The following is a 21,333-nucleotide window of genomic DNA, read 5'->3' as shown; positions in this document are numbered from 1 at the left end:
TGGGACAGGTTAGGGGAAGGAGGTGGTCCTTGACAATGCTGACAGCCTTGGATGTGTTGTAACTGAGGTTTGTTGCTCTTTTTACACAGGACTGGATCGGACAATGGGTATCGACTCTGGACTAACTGGTAATTTATGGATATGGTGAGCACTGCAATCAAAAGATTTCTGCGGCAGGTGGAGGGATTTGTACTCTTTTGCGATGGTGAGTGGCTTTGCCATTTACTTTCAATCTTGAGGCATTAGATTGAAGAAATGAGGATTGATGATATCAAATATAAAATGAGCTTTAAGTTTATCTGAAGGTTGAACATATCACTTATTAAAAGTTGGGTAAAACCTTTAGCTCAGCTGTTTTAGGTCACTGTGAAGTTGTATTGATAGTGGCCGTAAGGGATTAAAAAGAGTATGAAATTGGCCCTTTCAGTCCTTTGAGCCACACTGCCCAGTAATCCCCAAATTTAATTGTAGCCTAATCATGGGACAATTTACAATGACCAATTAACCTATCATCTGGTATGTCTTCGGTTTGTGGGGGGGAGCTGGAGCACCCAGAGGAACCCCATACAGTCATGGGCAGAATGTACAAACTCCGTACAGGCAGTGGCTTGGGTCGCTGGTACTATAAAACTTTCTGCTATCCTATTTAGTGGGCAGCCTGCAAGTAGTGAATGACACAACAATAGATTGAAATTAATTGAGCTGAACTGAATATAAGACTATAAGACCATAAAATATAGGGAAAGAATTGGGCCATCTGGCCAATTGAGTCTGCTCTGCCATTTCATCATGTCTGGTCCAACTTTCTTCTCAGTCCCAATCTCCTGCCTTCTCCCCACATCACTTCATGCCCTGAGCAATCAAGAATCTATCAACCTCTGCCTTAAATATACATAAAGACTTGGCCTCCGCAGCTGCCTGTGGCAAAGAATTCCACAGATTCTCCACTCTCTGGCTAAAGAAAGTCCTCCTGAAAGCCCTTCTAAAAGGACAGCTTCTATTCTGAGACTGTGTCCTCTGGTCTTAGACTCTCCAACCATAGGAAACATTCTCTCCACATCCACTTTATCAAGGCCTTTCACCATTCAAAAGGTTGCAATGAGGTCACATCTCATTTTTCTGAATTTCAGTGAATACAGGCTCAGAGACATCATATGCTCTTCATCTGACAAGCTCTTCAACCCTGGAATCATTTTCGTGAGCCTCCTTTGAACCCCCTACAGTTTCAGCACATCCTTTCTAAGTGGCCTAAAACTGCTCGCAATACTCTAAAGGAGGCATCATCATGGTTTTATAATGTCTCAACATTACATCCTTGCTTTTATATTCCAATCCTCTAGAAATGAATGCTGAATGATAGATAAAAGATTTTTTTAAAATGGCGTATTGTGTGCAGTTTTGGTCCCCTAATCTGAGGAAAGACATTCTTGCCGTAGAGGGAATACAAAGAAGGTTCACCAGATTGATTCCTGGGATGGCAGGATTTTCATATGAAGAAAGACTGGATGAACTGGGCTTATACTCGCTGGAATTTAGAAAATTGAGGGGGGATCTTATTGAAACGTATAAAATTCTAAAGGGATTGGACAGGCTAGATGCAGGAAGATTGTTCCCAATGTTGGGGGAGTCCAGAACAAGGGGTCACAGTTTAAGGATAAAGGGGAAGCCTTTTAGGACCGAGATGAGGGGAAACTTCTTCACGTAGAGAGTGGTGAATCTGTGGAATTCTCTGCCACAGGAAACAGTTGAGGCCAGTTCATGGGCTATATTTCAGAGGGAGTTAGGTATGGCCCTTGTGGCTAAAGGGATCGGGGGTATGGAGAGAAAGCAGGTACAGGGTTCTCAGTTGGATGATCAGCCATGATCATACGGAATGGCGGTGCAGGCTCGAAGGGCTGAATGGTCTAATCCTGCACCTATTTTCTATGTTTCTGACATCACATTTGTCCTCCTCACCACAGGATCAACCTGCAAATTAATCTTTCGGGAATCCTGCACAAGGACTCCCACGTCCCTTTGCATCTCAGTTTTAGCTTTTTCTCTCCATTTATAAAATAGTCAACCCTTTCATTTCTTCTACCTAAGTGCTTGGCCATGCACTTCCTGACACTATATTCCACCTGTCACTTCTTTGCCCATTTTCCTAATCTCTTTAAGTCTTTCTGTAGCCTCCTTATTTCCTGAAAACCACCTGCCCCTCCACTTATTTTCATATTGTCTGCAAACTTTAGAACAAAGCCATCAATTCCATCATCCAGATCACTGATATATAACGTAAAAGGAATCGGTCCTGCCCAGACCCTTGTGGAATACCACTAATCAGCAGTAGCCTTCTAGAAAAGGCTCCCTTTATTCCCACTCTGCCTCCTGCCAATCAGCCACTGCTTTGTCCATACTAGAACTTTTCCTGTAACACCATGGGCTCGTAGCTTGTTAAGCAGCCTCATGTGTGGTACCTTGTCAAACCATGTCAAGGCCTTCTGAAAATCCAAGTATGCAACATTAACCAATTTTCCTTTGTTTGTACTGCTTGTTACTTCCTCAGAGAGTTCAATCAGATTTCTCAAGCAGGTTTCTATTTTATCACCTGTCTCCAAGTATTCTGAGACCTCATCCTTAATAATTAACTCCAACATCTTCCCAACTACTGAGGTCAGACTAATTGGTCTATTATTTCCTTTCTTCTGCCTCTCTCCCTTCTTGAAGAGTGGAGTGACATTTGCAGTTTCCAGACTTCAGGAACCATTCCAGAATCTAGTGATCCTTGAAAGATCATTACTAATGCCTCCACAATCTCTCCAGCCACCTCTTTCAGAACCCTGGGGTGTACACCATCTGGTCCAGGTGACTTACCTACCTTCAGACATTTCAGTTTCCCAAGACCCTTCTCTGTAGTAATGGAAATTTCACACACTTCATGACCCCTGACACATTGGATCTTCCACCATTCTGCTAGTGTCTTTCACAGTGCAGACTGATGCCAAATACTTACTCACTTTGTTCACCATTTCCTTGTCCCCTATTACTACCTCTCCAGCATAGATTTCCAGTGGTCTGATATCCACTCTCACTTCTCTTTTATACCTTATTTATCTGAACAAGCTGATCGTATTTTCTTTAATATTATTGGCTAGCTTATATTTGCATTCCCACTTTTTCTTCTTAACGATTTCTTTGTTGCCTTCTGTTGGTTTTTAAAAGCTTCCAATCCTTTAACTTCCCACTAATTTTTGCTCTATTATATGCCCTCTCTTTGGCTTTTATGTTGGCTTTGACTTCTCTTGTTACCCAGGGTTGTGACATTTTGCCTATGGCATGCATCTTCCTCTTTGGGATGAATATATCTTGTGCCTTCCAGATTGCTTCCAGAAATTCCGGCCATTGCTGCTCTGCCATCATCCCTGCCAGTGTTCTTTATCAATCAATTCTGACCAACTCCTCTCACTTGCCTCTGTGATTCCCTTTACTATACTGTAGTACTGATGCATCTGACTTTAGCTTCCCCTACTCAAATTTCAGGGTGAATTTGTTCATGTTATGAACACTTGTCCCTAAAGGCTTCTTTTACCTTAAATTCTCTAATCAATTCCAGTTCCAGCACCCAGTTGAGAACATCTGATCCCCCAGTGAGCTCAATCACAAGCTGCTCTAAAAAGCCATATTGTAGACATTCTGGAAATCCCCCCTCTTGGAACCCAGCACCAACCTAATTTTCCCTATCTACCTGCATATTGAAATCCCTCAAGACTATTGTAAAATTGCCCTTTTGGCATGCAATGTCTATCTCCTGTTTTAATTTGTAGACCACGTCCTTACTACTGTGTGGGGATCTGTATACAACACCCATCAGGATCTTTTTAGCTTTGTGGTTCCTTAGCTCTATCCATAATGATTCAATACTTTCTGACCTTATGTCATCTCTTTCTAATGATTTGATTTCATTTTTTACCAAAAGAACAACCCTGCTTCCTTTGCCTTCTTGCCTGTCCTTTTGATGCAACGTGTATCGTTGGACATCAAGCTCCCAGCTATAATCTTCTTTCAGCCGTGATTCAGTGATGCCTACACCATCGTGCATGCCAATCTGTAACTGTGCAGAAGTTCATCTACCTTATTCAGTATCATGTGCGTATTCAAATATCAAACCTGTATTCACCCTTTTTGATCTTGTCCACCTTTTACTTTGCAAACTGCTGTTTGCCCTAACAACAACCTCTGCTCACTACACATTGCCTCTGTATGCAAAGCAGCTGCCTCACCTTCAGCACTATCACTCCGGTTCCCATCCCCCGCTAAATTAGTTTAAACCCTCCTGAACACATCTGGCCAATGTGCCCGCAAGGATATTGGACACCCTCTGGTTCAAGTGTATGTAGCCTCCGTGCCCCCAGTTGGCCCCCGTTCGCCCAGGGTGAACCACCGTCGCCCCGCCAATAGTGCAATACTTCAGTGTAAATACGGAGTAATGTCCTGCCAGTACACGCTCGCAACACAAATACCAGACAATACACCCAAAAGCGAGTAAATAATTGCAACTTTATAGTTATCTCTTAGTGATGGGTTAGTAGAAACAGATAATCTAAAGGCGCCAAATAAATAAGTTTATCAGTTTGTGCACATAATATTTTAATACGTTGGAGCTCACGCCTCCAGTTCCGTCCACAACGACCTTCGGAGCCTTCGGCCACCGTCCAACCTGCCGACACCTAGTATCCACCGCCCTGGAACCGCTGTCCGCTCCTCACACGTCCCGTCCTCCTCGCTCTCTTCCCGAAAAAGACCACAAGCTCCCACTCAGCTTACACATACAAGATAGCAAGCAGTTCTCCATTGGTTATTTCCCCCCTTATCGGTAGTCATAACCCAAACATACCAGACACAGAAACCCATTACAGAAAAGCCATTTCTTTATAACAATACAGAGAAGCCTTTTTGTTAGCCTGAACAGTTAACACCACTGTTACTGGTACTGAGGGTCCTACATGTAACTTGTCCCTTTTGTACAGATCACACCTTTCCCAGAAGAGATCCCAATGATCCAGAAATCTGAACCCCTGCCCCCTGCACAAGTTCCTCATTCACCTGCCAGATCATCCTATCTCTACCTTCTCTGGCATGTGGAACAGGCAGTGATCCAGAGATTACTACTCTGGAGGTCCTGTTTCTCAGCTTTCTACCTGGATATGGCTGGACTCTTTCGATTTTGTGTTTTATATTCTGTGTTTTTCGCTATTTCAAAGATATGTTTCTTTTGCGCGTGGGGTGAGTTGGTGTTTTTTCATTGAACATGGTTTTCTTTGTTTCATGCTTGTCTGTGGAGCAGGTGAATCTCAAGGTTGTGTACTGCATACATACTTTGATAATAAATGTACTTTGAACTAGTTACTAGCTTACCAAGTAACAAACACATTCTCTAGCTCAACGCCCACGTGATCATCCATACAAATGCTGAATAATAAAGTCAATAACCAGTTACCCATTCGATAGCAACCAAACATTCACCCACTCAACACTGACACTAACTTGTATTTATATTGTGTGATGAAATAGCTTGGGTGGTTTGGTAATAGCTGATCAGAGGAAGTTTGTGTGAAACATAAATCCTGATCTAAGGTATTTAAGTGGAATGGCCTATTTCCCTGTTCTGAATGCCATGAGGTTATTACCATCAGGACCACCAAAGAGTGAATTAATCATCAAAATGCTAATTAATTATCAAAGGATGCCAAGAGGGGAATTCCACAAGTTTTATTTTTTCATACAGTGCAGAATAGGCCCTTCCAGCCCTTTGATATGGCCACCCTGTAACCCCAGTTTAACCCTAGCATAGTCACGGGACAAATTACAATGACTAATTAATCTACTAACCTCTACATCTTTGGAATGTGGGAGGAACCAGGAACACACGGATGTTATGCTTTGTAATTCTAAAATGTAAAAGCTAATTGAAAGGAAAAAGATGGGAGCCCAGAAGAACGGGTCTTAGTTTTGATTTTATGTTAAGCTAAGTACACAAGTATGACGTGGTGATGTAATGACGTCTAACTTTTACGCATAACCTGCAATACTCTATGTAAATGACAATGCTTAATCAAACAATACATTTACAATGTTACTCAAATATTGCAGAGATATTAAATACCGGAGAAAATCCATGCAGTCCTCAGGGAGGATGTACAGACTCCTTTCAGACGATGTTGGAATTGCACTCTGAGCTCTGCCCCGAGCTGTGACCACTATGCTTAGGAAACAAAATTTATCATTGAGCAACACGAGGAGCAGTTGGGAATGGTGACGGAGGGGGTGGCCGTTACAGAGTCGGTACTGAGGAAGGAAGAGAAAACCAGAGCCTGGGGCGGGGCTGCAGAACTCCTGGCTATGAATGATAAAGTTAAGACGATTGAGGTTTGCTGGAAGCAAGTTAGAGGAGTACAGAAGACTCCAAAGGATTGTATTGCTGCAGGCAGTTATGGTGATAGGGGGACCATCAAAGGACTTCAACTTAAGATGAGGAAATGTCGCAGAACATGAAGTTTCACAACATATGCCAGTAATAAAAAACCTGATTCTGACTGTGTGTTTCCAGTATCTGCAGATGTTCTCATGGTTCTGATTCTTAGCCCAGACGTGTAACCTTGACTGTGCCTTTGGATAACTTTAGAATCCCGTTCCGCTATTTTTGATTTTGTCCTGGTTGGGAAAGTGACCGTTACCTTACATGGATTCGTACCACAGTAATTTATTCCTCAGCCCTGGATACATCTGCTCTATGCACTCACAATGTTGCCAGCAGTGTGATCATCAAGGAGACACTTCCTCATCTTTATCTTTTTTTATTTTTCCATATTATCATTTTATCTCTCTACCTTTTTATTACTTTAGAATCTTCCTTTCTTTATCCTATTCCCACCTTTTGTATCTCACTATTATTTTCACACAGCAGCCATATTTCATTTGGAGTTTGAAGAGATTTGCTTTCTCATCTAAAACACTTAAATTTCTATAGATGCACCGTGGAGAGCATTCTGACAGGCTGCATCACTGTCTGGTATGGAGGGGCTACTGCATTCTGACAGGCTGCATCACTGTCTGGTGTGGAGGGGTTACTGCATTCTGACAGGCTGCATCACAGTTTGGTATGGAGGGGTTACTGCATTCTGACAGGCTGCATCACTGTCTGGTATGGAGGGGTTACTGCATTCTGACAGGCTGCATCACAGTTTGGTATGGAGGGGTTACTGCATTCTGACAGGCTGCATCACTGTCTGGTATGGAGGGGCTACTGCATTCTGACAGGCTGCATCACTGTCTGGTATGGTGGGGATACTGCATTCTGACAGGCTGCATCACTGTCTGGTATGGAGGGGTTACTGCATTCTGACAGGCTGCATCACTGTCTGGTATGAAGGGGCTACTGCATTCTGACAGGCTGCATCACTGTCTGGTACGGAGGGGCTACTGCATTCTGACAGGCTGCATCACTGTCTGGTATGGAGGGGTTACTGCATTCTGACAGGCTGCATCACTGTCTGGTATGGAGGGGCTACTGCATTCTGACAGGCTGCATCACTGTCTGGTATGGAGGGGCTACTGCATTCTGACAGGCTGCATCTCTGTCTGGTATGGAGGGGCTACTGCATTCTGACAGGCTGCATCACTGTCTGGTATGGAGGGGTTACTGCATTCTGACAGGCTGCATCACTGTCTGGTATGGAGGGGCTACTGCATTCTGACAGGCTACATCACTGTCTGGTATGGAGGGGCTACTGCATTCTGACAGGCTGCGTCACTGTCTGGTATGGAGGGGCTACTGCATTCTGACAGGCTGCATCACTGTCTGGTATGGAGGGGCTACTGCATTCTGACAGGCTGCATCTCTGTCTGGTATGGAGGGGTTACTGCATTCTGACAGGCTGCGTCACTGGTATGGAGGGGTTACTGCATTCTGACAGGCTGCATCACTGTCTGGTATGGAGGGGTTACTGCATTCTGACAGGCTGCATCACTGTCTGGTATGGAGGGGCAGCTGCATTCTGACAGGCTGCATCACTGTCTGGTATGGAGGGGCAGCTGCATTCTGACAGGCTGCGTCACTGTCTGGTATGGAGGGGTTACTGCATTCTGACAGGCTGCATCACTGTCTGGTATGGAGTGGTTACTGCATTCTGACAGGCTGCATCACTGTCTGGTATGGAGGGGCTACTGCATTCTGACAGGCTGCATCACTGTCTGGTATGGAGGGGTTACTGCATTCAGACAGGCTGCATCACTGTCTGGTATGGAGGGGTTACTGCATTCTGACAGGCTGCATCACTGTCTGGTACGGAGGGTTTACTGCATTCTGACAGGCTGCATCACTATCTGGTATGGAGGGGCTGCTGCATTCCGACAGGCTGCATCACTGTCTGGTATGGAGGGGTTACTGCATTCTGACAGGCTGCACCACTGTCTGGTATGGAGGGGCTACTGCATTCTGACAGGCTGCATCACTGTCTGGTGTGGAGGGGCTACTGCCCAAGACTGAAGGAAGCTACAGAAAGTTGTAAAATTAGTTAGCTGCATCTTGGGTTCCAGCCTCCAAAGTTTCCAAGACATCTTCAAGGAGCGATTCCTCAGAGAGGTGGTGTCTATCATTAAGGACCCCCATCACCCAGGACGTGCCCTCTTCTCATTGCTACCATCAGGGAGGAGGTACAGGAGACTGAAGACACACACTCAGCGATTCAGGAACAGCTGCTTCCCCTCTGCCATCCTATTCCAAAATGGACTAAGCCCATGAACTCTACCTCACTTTTCTTGATATATCTTATTTCTGTTTTGCATTATTTTTAATCTCTCTATTCAATATACATACATATAGTGCAATTAATCTACTTATTTTTTTCTTTCTATATTTATCATGTATTGCATTGCACTGCTGCTGCTAAGTTAGCCAATTTCACCGGCATATACTGGCGATAATAAGCCAGATTGTGATTCTGGTTCTGATCTTGCATCTCTTGAATGAAATGTAAAAGCTGGGGTCCTGCTGCCTTCTCAGAAGGACATAAAAGATACCAGTACCATGTTGATAAGAATGTGATAATATCCCCCATAATTCTTCTTCACAGTGTTATTTATTCATTCATGGAACAGGTCTTTCCAGCCCAACGAACCCTGCCTCCCAGCAACCCTCGATCTATCTGTAGCCTAATCACAGGACCATTTACCTACCTACTGATCAATACGTCTTTGACTGTGGGAGGAAATCCGAGCACCCGGAGAAACCCATGTTGTCACAGGGAGAAAAACACAAACTCCTTACTAGAAGGGAGGGAATTGAAGGGGAGAAACTTGCACACAGCGCTGCGATTGAACTCTGAACTCTGACACCTCAAGCTGTATTAACATCGCACTAACCACTACACTGCTGTGGTGCCTGGTTAGTCACTTACTGGACATTGCAAAAATTAATTCTGGTCATGATCATATTGCTAATGATGGGAGTTTGTTTGTAGCAACTGGCCCCCGTTCTCCTGAGCTGTAATGTAGATTCGGATGTCTTGAAAAGGAATGCGACAGTTCATTTAGAGATGCTCAGCCCTTGTTCTTTTTTCTATTGTTTTCTCACCCTTTCCCCCTTTTTGTTCTCTCTCTCTCTCTCTCTCTCTCTCTTTCTGTATACACACGCACATGCGCATGCCCACACACACAGTTTCTTTGTTTGCCTCTCCCCTTCCCGGTCCCTTTCCCTGAATATCGCCACATGTTCCATCTCCTTGTCTGTCTCTTCCCTCTCTCTCAGTACTTCTGCTTGTAGCTCTGGAAATAGTTGCTCACTCTCTGAGTCACCAGCTGCCTTCCTTTTCCTTTGTCTCACACTCTGCATCAGAATGAACTGTGAACTGACTGTGTGGATGCTCTGTCAGTGCTGGTTAAGGTGATGTGGCTGCAGAGATACCTGACCCAGCTTGCCTTGGCTTGCTTGTGACTGCCATCTGTCACAGAGTAGATCTAGTCCAGGATCCCTGTTGAGTGCGACTTCTTAAAACCAAAATGCTGTCTTCTGATGTAGACTCATCTTTCTCCATACAGTTTGAGAGAAGGCTAACTTTGTTTCAGCTTTGTTCACTTCTGCCTCAATCGCTGGTTGTGGAAACAAAGTCTGCCTCCTCTGCAGAATGATGAGCAGAATTTGAAAAGCACTTGAGATTCTGCAGATGCTGGAAATCCAGCACACAGAACGCGGGTGGAACTTAGCAGGTCAGAATAAATAGTTGATGTTTCAGGCTGAGACCCTTCATTAGGATAAGAATTTTCCAAGTTGTGGCTGAAATTGTTTGAAATAGAATGTTCGTTGAAAAACACCTGGGATCCTTCACAAAAGTGTCTACAGTCAATTAAAACCATGATAGAATGCTGGAGCAGTTTTGATGGGTTGAATAGCTTAATTCTGCTCCTTAGTTTTATCGTCTTAAAATGGATGCTGAGCAGAAGGAGGAGAGAGGACCTAACACTTGGTTAAAAAGATTGGGTCTTTAAGAGAGAAAGAACTAGAGAGAGATTTTGGGAGCTTCTATGAGATGAGGCCAAATAACAAAGGGTGATATCTCCTTTGGGTGTAGTCTTTAATAATATTCGGCATATTTCCCCTCTTCCCCTCTTTCCCCTCTACGATCATTTCCTTCTTGTCATACTTTGCAACATCCCCTGGGTGCTGGTATGGATCCTGCTTCAAAGTCTCTGAAACTCGATGCTTCCAAAACAAGGTGCATCACCTCCCCAACCCGTCCAATGGTAACTGTTCATTTTGCATTACAGATAATACAGCCTGAGGTAATGGAGGTCATGTTCTAATGGGTGGCACAGTAGTGTAGTGGTTAGCACAATGCTTTACAGTACAGGCATCCCAGGTTCAATTCCCACCTCTGCCTGTAAGGAGTTCGTGCATTCTTCCCCCCCCCCCCCCCCCCGTGACTGTGTGGGATTCCTCTGGATGCTCTGGTTTCCTCCCATAACCCAAAGGCCAACTGATTGGTAGATTAATTGGTTGGTGTAAATTGATCATCATTAGGCTAGGGTCAAATGGGGGGTTATAGCAGGGTGGTGTAACTTGAAGGGCTGGAAAGATCAATTTCGCGCTGTGAATCAATAAACGTTTTGAACTCTCGGATATTTTATGTCAGTTTCAGGTTTGTGTTTGTGAGTTCTTTTGTGATTTATTTTCTAAAAGTCTCCAGCTACAGTCTCTCTGCTTCGCAGAAATCACTTCAGCTCACTACACTGTAAAACCACAGTTGGGAGGGCGATGAAGAGGAGAGCAGAGAAATGTCATCTTTCTCACACTGAACCAAAGCAGTAGGTGTCATCCGACTCTGAGATACCGAAGATGAACCAGATTCTCTCTTTAATCCACCTTCCTCATTGAAGAGATCTGGGCGATACAAGAAATTAATCAAAGGGAAAGAAATGTTTGTATTTGTACAACACCTTTCATTAAACACCAAAAAGAGTTTTATAACCTACACCATCACAATGTAGGTGCAAATGTATAATGGGTATGTTGGCGAATCAGTAATCACCCACAATAACACTCCCGTCATCAGATCCCGTCATTCTCAGTAAAAGCAATGACAATATTAAGAATTTGATACTGTCATTAACCTGTTCAGCCTATCAGTAAATGAGAGTGAAACGTCTTGCAAGAAACAAAGGAATTGTAGTTAAATAACAATTTTCCAGGGCTCAACAAAGTGTTCTTGAAATACAATGAGTGCTGTAAAACAGAAAATACTGCAAGTAATTTGTGTCTGGGCAGCTCCCACAAGCAGCACAACAAATATCTGCTTTTATGATGTTGACTGAAGGAATCAGAATCAGATTTGGGTTTATTATCACTGACAGATGCTGTGGAATTTGTTTATTTTTGCAGCAGTACAGAACAACACATAAAAATCTGTACCTTACAATACGATGTATGTATATATATATCTATATATGATATAAGTAGCTATATTTATATATAATAAATAAATAGAGCAAAATGATGAGGTAGTGTTCTTGTGTTGGTTCATTATTTGTTTGGAAATCAGATGGCAGAGAGGAAGAAGTTATTCAGAATAAGTATTCAGAGTCAGGTTTAATATCTCCGGAATAATGTTGTGAAATGTGTTGTCTTTGCAGCAGCAGAACAATGCAATACATAATAATGGAAAAAGAGTGTGAGTGTTTGTGTGTGTGTGTTCGTTCAATTGAGCAAAAATAGAATTAATAAAGTAGTGATTTAATGTCCATTCAGACATTGGGTGGCAGAGGGGAAGAAGCTGTTCCTGAATCACTGAATGTGTGTCTTCAAGCTCCTTTACTCCTTTCTGATGGTAGCAATGAGAAGAGGACATGTCCTGGGTGATGGGAGTCCATAATGATAGATGTCATCTTTTTGAGGTATCACCTTTTGAAGATGTCCTGGATACCACGGAGGCTGGTGCTCATGATGGAGCTGGCTAAGTTTACAACTCTCTGCAGCTTATTTGGATCCTGTGCAGAAGGTGGTGGTGCCAGTTAGAATGTTCTCCACAGTACATCGATAGAAATTTGTGAGTGACCAGAACTATAAGGATAGCTATACTGCTGTTGTTTCAAATCATTTTGTAGGATTTTCCATGACTGCCTGAGAAGGAAAATAGAGCCTTCCTTGCTTTAACGTCTAGCCCAAAAGATCGCAGTGCCAACAAACACAGCTCTCGGTTTTAGAGCAGGGTGTGTGTAATGCTTTATGTGCCCGAGTGCTGGGAATCGGAACTGACTCCCTGCCTCTGGACTCAGAGGCAAGGCTACCACAGACTATATAACTGCCATCTAATTCCTCTTTCCTGTCTCCAAAGAAATCCTTTAGCTGTGAAACAGTTAATGCAACCATTGTTTCATGGAGCCTGCTTTCATAGTGAATAAAAGGTTTGATTTATGCGAAGAAATTTACAGTTCCGTTGGGACATTAATCTATAATACATTATGATGAAATCAGTCCCAGCTCCTGAATGTAGCCTTGGCTCTGCTGTTAGGCCCTTGTTGGGCTGGAGCTAATTAACTGGGACACCTTATCAGCTCCGACACACACCATACATAGAGAATGGGAATTAACTCCTGCCTCTGATAAGCCATTGTTTGAGCCCAAAGGAAAGCCAGCTGTCTATTCAGCCTCTCCGAAATGCTGAGGAGTGCAGCTCTCTGATCAGTGAGAACATTCATTTCTGTAAAGAGGCAACCACCAGTTTGGGTGTCATTAATTTTGGGGGAAAAATTGTTGGAGTTCTCTATTTTCTTTCTTGTTCCATTCTAATCAGCTGCTCCCATGACTTCTATTTTTTTTCTCTCTCTTTAATTCTGCATAATTTTCTTAAATGCGGCCGTTAGACCAACTTTCCCAAATCCCCGAGCAGTTGGTTCAAAGAAAGACAAAAAAAACTCGTACTGCTTTTCAAGGTACCCCAGAGTCATTTACAGGCCATAACTTGCAAGAGTTTTTAAAATCATAACAATGGACAATGTAGGAACAGCGGCAGCTAGTCTGTACATGAGAAGGTTCCACAAACAGCAATGTGATAAACATGGAAAGTATAACAGTACCACACAGTACAGGCCCTTTGGCCCACAATGTTGTGCTGACCCACATTAACCTCGTCCATGATTATTCTAACCCATGCCACCTGCACAGCCCATAACCTTCGATTTTCTTTATCTATATGCCTATCTGAAATGTTCCTAATTTATCTGCCTCTATCTCCACCCCTGGTAGTGGGTTCCATGTATTTACCACTCTTTGTATAAAGAAAAAATTGTCCCCAGAAACAATGGTTCCCAACCTTTTTTATGCCATGGACCAGCACCATTAAGCAAGGACCCCAGGCTGGGAATTCCTGCTCCTCTCCTAAACTTTTCTCTATTCACCCTCTGGTATTGCCCTCTGGTATTGGTCATTGCCACCCTGGGAAAAAGACGCTGGCTGCCCACTCTGTCTCTGCCTCGCATAATCTTTTACACCTCTATGAAGTTGCCTCTTATCCTCCTTTGCTTCAAAGAGAAAAGCCTTAACTCGCTCAACCTTTCCTCAAAAGACCAAAAAAATGCCTTATAAATATCCATATAATTTGTTTCTGTAATGTTGATGAAGGAATAATATTGGCTAGAGCACCAGGGTGAACAGTCTTGCTCTTTGTCAGTAAAAAGCTATGCGATGGGTACCTGAGAAAGCAGATGGTTTCATGTTCCACCCAAAGGACAGCACCCCTGACAGTGGAGCTCTCCCTCTGTAATGCAGTCGGTGTGCCAACCTGGACTGTGTTCATAGAAATACCTTGAACCCATGATCTTCCCTTCGCTGTGGATACAATGAAGATGCTAATTGCTTACAGATTGATATCTCCATTTGTAATTTGTATGTGGCTGGTCACCTAAACAAGCAGACTAGATGAGTTCTATTTCAAGGGAAACTATCACAGCAATCCATCCTTATTCCAACCCCTAAAGAAACCCTTCAGTTGTGGATCACTTATTCGATCTTATCTGCACGATGACATGATCACATTGATCCAGTGTGTACATATATTGGAAAGCACAGGCCAGCATACTTATGTTTGATTATACATGCTTAAGCACACAGGTATGATCTAATCTAAAAAAGAAAAGAATTTTTAATCTAATCTAATGTGCTGACAGGTGACAAGCACACAGAAAAACCATGTATGTAAAAATTCGAACACGTTTTTGTATGTATAGACACGTAGGAATGCTCCATGTGCATAGACACACACACACAAAGTGTACGCGATCATAAAAGTCAGAATACACATGCGCATATGCAAGTGCATGGAAACGTACACACACCCACTCTCTGAGAGTGAAATCCAGAGCAGTATGGGCTTCTAATTTGTTTTGCCATTGCTGCCTAACCCAATGTCTTGTTAGGGTGTATAGCAAATATTAACTTCACCAGCAGCCAAACTTCAGACATGAATATGGATTGTGGATTGAGTTTAAAATGCAGTCCTGAACTGTAGTTTTCTTGGAACTGCAGACTGGAGTTGATTGCAAACCAGTCAATGCTGATTAGCATTAATTTTGGGTGTCTGGAGTGTGGGTGTGAAGAAGGAGGTGTGAAAATTATAATTCAAAGGAAGCATTGTAGGTATATTGTAACGATAGAATCGTCTTGCTGCTGCCTTTAATCTTTAGCATATATGTAATATTGGGTTGAGAGGCCTCTTCCTCCAATAGTGCCTCAATATGATCCATTCTGCTCGTTTTTGTTGAGTAAAACACTTCTATATCCACTATCTCTCCGGTGACTATATCCAGTGTCTCTCCCGTGACTTTGTCCAAGTTATAACCGTCTCATTTACTGCAAAAGAAATCAGCTCAGTGAGCCTTGGATCTGCTGCGCTCATTACCATGCTGTGTTTACCACTGTGCATTTACAAATCGTGTTGTTGTTGAGCTAAAAGAACACAGTTTACTTGAAGAAATAGAATGATCCTGCTATCATTATTATGAAGAACAATTTCTCTACAAAGTAAATAGAAATGATGTCTTTCTCTGTTTGCGTTCCTTGCTGGGAAATGAAAAACAGAGTCTCTGGCAGATTATGTTCATTCTCTTTGGTGCTTCAATTCTAGTGGCCATCTGGTAAATTATAAAAATTATGAAGGACTCCCACGATGGGGGAAAAATATTGAATTCAACTGATCCTCACAGATGTAGAAGCACCATATGTTCCGTCTTCCAACTCTCCTTAACACCCTAACCTCCTCCTCCCTTCGCTGTTGTGTTGTTTCTGAATTCTCTTTAAGTGTATCTCTGCTCTTCTCAGCCACACAACATGATGACGAGGTCCATGTTTCACGCTGCTCTGGGTAAAGAGGTTTCTTTTGAAATCCCTGTTGCATTCACCTCTGACTCTTTCAGGTTTGGCTTAGCTCGGGTTTGGTTTAGATGCTACCGCAAGTAGAATGGAATAGAATGAAAAAGAAGTTTATTGTCATTGCTCAAGACGATGAGATTGGGGTGCAACTCCAGTCTGGAGAAAACAGATCTTTACAAAGCATGTATTATGGCTTAACTTATAAAAAATAAATACCCATATTTACGTGCAAATGATTTTGATAGTCCATCGCACTCAAAGGCCGTTGGCAAACCGGGGTGTAGCATTATTCAGCTGCACAACAGCTCTCAGAAAGAAGCTGCCTTGACTAAGGTCTGTATCTCCTACTGGATGGCAGGAGATTGAACAGACAATGTCTGGGATGGAATGGGCCTTTAATGATGTTACAAACGTGCTGTAGGCATCCAGAGTTGTAGGTTGTCTCCAGGACCGGTGGTTGAGTTCCAGTGATGTGCCCAGTTGTCACTATCAGCCATTAGAGTGCTTTGTAATCTGTCTTGTTGCAGCTAGAGTTCTGTATGTTAGAATGCTCCCTATCGCCCATCAGTAAAAGTTGGACAGCAATTTTTGGGGCAGATTATGCACCTCAGGTAGTACAGTCACTGTCGTGCCTTCTCTACCATCAAGGTTGTGTTGACGGACCAACAGAGCTCCTCAGTGGTGTTCCTCCCTGAAAACGTGAAACCAGAGACCCTTTCCGCTACCTCGCCATGAATAGTGGGGCTTGTTTAGGACCTCTTGCCTACCTGAAGTCAATTATCATTTTGTTTGTCTTCTTGATGTTGAGTGAAAGGTTGTGGAAACTGTGGACAGATTCATCTCCTCCCTCTATATACAGATTCATTATTGTTTGCAATTAGGCTAATCACAGCTGTATTATTTGCAAATTTGATGATGTTTATTCCCCCATATCTTTGTACATTTTAAAGGCTTATTTCACACCTCTTAGTTCTTCTTTTTGCTTATAGTTAATTTGTCTAAAAATTACTACTTGTGTTTCCCCCCCATCTTTTCCAATGTTACACATTTTTTTTTTGTAAATTGAAAGCCATTCATGGTACTCCAAGTTTAATATGGTCTAAACATACAAATTTGACAAATCTGTCACACCGGGAATGGACCCCTTCAATGACTTTATGCTTGTTTGAAGCCAGAGGGCTTAGTCCAAATGCCAACAGACTGTTAACCATTGGCTGTAAAGACCCAGCTCTTCAGTAAAATGAGCAAAGGTCAAGTTCAACTTTATTGTCCACCAGCAGTACACACGTATACCGCCAAATGAGACAATATTCCTCCAGACCAAGGTACACAACACAGTACATATAACTCACACGCACAGCACATAAAATAATATTACCTCATCATTCAATGTGCATATAAATAATTGACACTATGTTCCAATAAAACTAAATTTGTTTGAAGCATATAAATTTCACAAATGATTTGTTTTATGAGGAGCAAGTTAAAATGGCCAGGATAAATAGTGGCGGCTTACTACATCCTGAGAATTGACTTAAAAATTAATCTAGGCTATTTCATTTCAAATAAAGGATTGTAGAAGTTTGGAACTTGCAACCAATGAAAAGGAGCAGATGCCACCCCAATTATGAGCTTTTATTTTGAGACGGCTTTCGAGAGGACCACACCTTGTCATGCTTTGGAGGCTTGCGTGCCTCAATGACCCAGAAAGCTACATTGGCTGGAGTCAGGGCTTTGGCTCTTGGTAGGGTCACCCATACCAAACAGGTCAAAGTGTAGAAGCCAGACTAAGAGTGGTCCACCGGTCCTCCAGCTTCGGTGCTAACAATCCTTGGGTTGAAGGATCTTCTACAGTATTCCTGAGCTTCCACCCAGGACTTGCAAGGCTGACAATTGTGAAAACCAAGAAAATGCTATTGACAAAATGAAGGAAGCCCTGAACACCACCAGAGATGGAGGGCCTTCATTTCCGCCCTGAATGCCAGTGGTGTAATGAGCAAAAAGTAAGTATTTTGAGATGGAGAGTATGTTTCATTTATTTGTTCTATGGATGTGAGTGCTGCTGGCAATGCTGGAACTTAATGCCCATCCGATCTTCACTTGAACTTGAGGGGTGGTGAACCTGAAATCACATATAGGCCATATCGGTTAAGAATGGCAGATTTTTATCCATGAGAAACATCTGAAGCAACCAAAAGGAGTTCTGTGGGTCTTGTTACGGAGATTATATTTTATTAACATTCTAGTCCTACTTAGTTACTTGGATTTAAATTCTCTGGTTGCCTGGTGGGACTCAATCTGCTGTCCGGGATCAATATCCAAGTCTCTATTTGCTTGTATCATCAGCATGCTACCTGGCATACAAGGGGATATGAAGATCAGGTGAGAAAGGAATTTGAGACAGACAGTGCCTCTCTGCATGTGGTCACAGGGAGAGCGTGCAGTGCCATGCAAACACCATCTGAGGTTAGGAATGGACCTACAGTGCCTATAAAAAGTATTCACCCGCCCACCCCGGAAGTTTTCATGTTCTAATATTTTACAGTCCAAAAAGCTAAGTTAAATTCACAGTGATTCAACATTGTAAAACTTTAGAACATGAAGACTTACAGGGGTGGGGGGTAGGGGGTGGATGAATACTTTTTAAAGGCACTGTAGACCTGGCATGCTTTCAATGAATAGAAAAATAACCACCATGTGCATTTGCCTATCTTAGTATTTCAAATTTCAAAGTATAAATGCACTATACAGCCTTGAGATTCATCTTACAGGCAGCACCAAGCAAAAACACCCCAAAAGAACCCATTTTAAAAAAAGGACCATCAAACACCCAACGTGCAGAAAGAAAAGTGAAAAACTGTAACAGCAAAAGCAAGCAGACTGCACCCAGAACGGAAGTGAGTGCGGGCACAAAGCCAGGCATCTCTGCATCCAGAGCAGGCCGCAGGCACAGTTCAATGCAGAGAGAATGAGAAATATATATTTCCTGAAACTGCATGCCCTGTGTTGAGGAATAACCAGAGTACTTTTTAATATTTTATCACTATTTCTGCTCCTTTATTTATAACACCTAGATTGGCTTTGGCCTTTATTCTTCTTTCTGTGCCCAGACTTTTGGTAAACAGACATATTATACCTATTCGTGTCACTCTAAACCTTCAGTGTTTTCCAAAGGATTTTACATTTAATAGGCCATATTTATTTACTCCCAAAGACAAGAAGTGCTTGTTAGTTGTGTTTGTACCTCCCAGTCTACAGTTGCCATCTCGTAATGATTTCACCAATTAAATGTTTTCTCCAGATTGAAACTTGAAAAAGCTCTTTGTTTAGCAAAATGCATCAACTTCTGTCAGTTTTCAATGGTAGGTTCGTGTGGTGCCTCAATGCACTAACAGAGGCGCCACGGTAGTGTAGCAGTTAGCGTGATGCTGTTACAGCTCAGGGCATTGGAGTTCAGAGTTCAGTTCCGATGTCATCCGTAAGGAGTTTGTATGTCCTCCCCATGGAATGTGTGGGGTTTTCTCCTGATGTACCGGTTGGTAGGGTAATTGGTCATTGAAACTAGAGGGATATGGATCATCTATAGGCAGAATAGGCATGGCAGTTAGCACAATGATTTTACAGCTCAGGGTGTTGGAGTTTGGAGTTCATCTCCAATGTCATCTGTAAGGACTCTTTACGCTCTCTCCTGTGGAATGCATGGGTTATCTCCAGGTGCTCCAGTTTCCTCCCACAGTCTAAAGGTGTACCGGTTAGTGGGTCATTGTGAATTGTCTGGTGATTAGGCTGGGGTTAAATTGGGGATTGGTGGGACAACACGGCTCGAAGTTGCGGAAGGGCTTTCTCCGCACTGTACCTCCAAACAAATAAATACAAATTAGTAAATAAAAGGAAGCCCAGCTGTGGTGTGGACACAATGCGAGGGCTTGGTTACTGCCTGATTGATGAATTTGTGTCTTTTGTTAGCACAGTGAGCCCTGCTGTTCATTCTGACTCTCCGGTGTAAATCAGACTCCTGCTTCTTAACTGGAACTCACAGAATTAAAATTGCATTTGAACTTTAATTCCAAAATCTGTTCAAGTGCATTCACAGATTTTTTCTTCTTGCTGCAATGTCTCAAGCAAGTACAGAAAGATAAGGCAATAAATCTGGCTCTAGGATGCAGTTTGACATTACAGAGATGGTTCTAAAACCTTGAGAAATTTTGTATCCCGTCACCTTTAAATTTCACATACATAATGGTGTATTCTCTACACCTGTCCAAATTTACAGTGCAGTTTAAAAGTCTTGGACACATATAGCTAAGGTACCCAAGACGTTTTACACAGTACTTTAGTAATTTTATGTATTGCACTGTACTGCTGCCACAAAAAAATAACAAATTCCATGATGTATTTGAGTGATGATAAACCTGATTCTGATACAGGTCTCTATTGTGGACTGGGAGTAGGAAAGGGGCAGGAAGAGGGGAATCATAATAGGGAAAAGGGAAAGGAGAGAGGAGGGAGTGGGAAGTATCGGAGAGACATTCTGCAATGATCAATAAACCAATTGTTTGGAATCAAATGGCCCTGCCTGGTGTCTCAAAGCTGGGTGTGTCTGCCCTGCACTGCCCCTGTCCCAACACTCTTTTTCTGCCACCTGTCCCACACCCCTCCTGTGGTGCTCTACCCTTACCATTCCCAACATCTTCGCTCCCACCAGATTTACAAACTCACTCTCTGTTGCACATTGACAAATACAGTCCTGTGCAAAAGTCTTAGGCACCCACGTTAATTACACGTTCCTAAGATTTTTGCACAGTACAGTATATCTAGATCATTCGTAAAGAAATATCCACAGAATTAGATGATATACAGGAGGTGAAGAATCAAAATAAGCCATTTGGCACAGCTGGGCTGTCTTGCTTTTAATGCTCAAGCTGCTACCTATTGCTCTTTATCTAACTTTCCTCCAAATAATAATCCACCTTCCCCTTAAATGCTGAAAAGCCATTTTCCTTTATTACTCTGTGTGTCAGAGAGTTCCACATTGTAACTGCTCTCTGCTGAATTCAAAACTAGATTTATGGCTCTTAGTTTTGAGCCCGTTACACGTCCAAATTATCAACCATTTGCTAATCTTAAGGCCCTCTCTTCACCATTTGTTTTCTTGAAACAGAGAGCCACAGTATTTTGATGGCTGTAAGTTCAAATACTGTAATGGTGTAAAACGCCAAGAGGGGGCAGTATTGCCAAACCAGTGATGAACTAATACTGGGGTTAGTTTCAGAGTTGCAGAATTGAAAAATGAGTAAGTTTTATTAACCTTATTTTAAATCTTGGTTAACTCTTTGCCTGTATGTTACTGGATTATTATCGGTAGGTATGTCTGAATCCCATGAGTGACAGCAGGTTCCAGGCCCCAGAACATATTGAAGCTACAGAACCGGATGTTT

At 42.7% G+C, this 21,333-nt stretch overlaps 1 long non-coding RNA gene across 1 annotated transcript in view; it reads left to right on the top strand.

The window, feature by feature from the left end:
• LOC132383573 (uncharacterized) overlaps nt 1-21,333 on the top strand; it is a 161,340-nt gene that overhangs the window by 60,173 nt on the left and 79,834 nt on the right. The window contains exon 3 of the long non-coding RNA XR_009508727.1: nt 90-205. This is a non-coding gene — a long non-coding RNA (uncharacterized LOC132383573). The remainder of the gene's footprint in view (nt 1-89; nt 206-21,333) is intronic.

Source organism: Hypanus sabinus, chromosome 30 (assembly GCF_030144855.1).
Source record: "Hypanus sabinus isolate sHypSab1 chromosome 30, sHypSab1.hap1, whole genome shotgun sequence".
In the NCBI taxonomy this organism is placed as follows: domain Eukaryota; kingdom Metazoa; phylum Chordata; class Chondrichthyes; order Myliobatiformes; family Dasyatidae; genus Hypanus; species Hypanus sabinus.
Note: the sequence above shows the minus strand (reverse complement) of the source record. Positions and strands in the feature narration are given on the sequence as shown.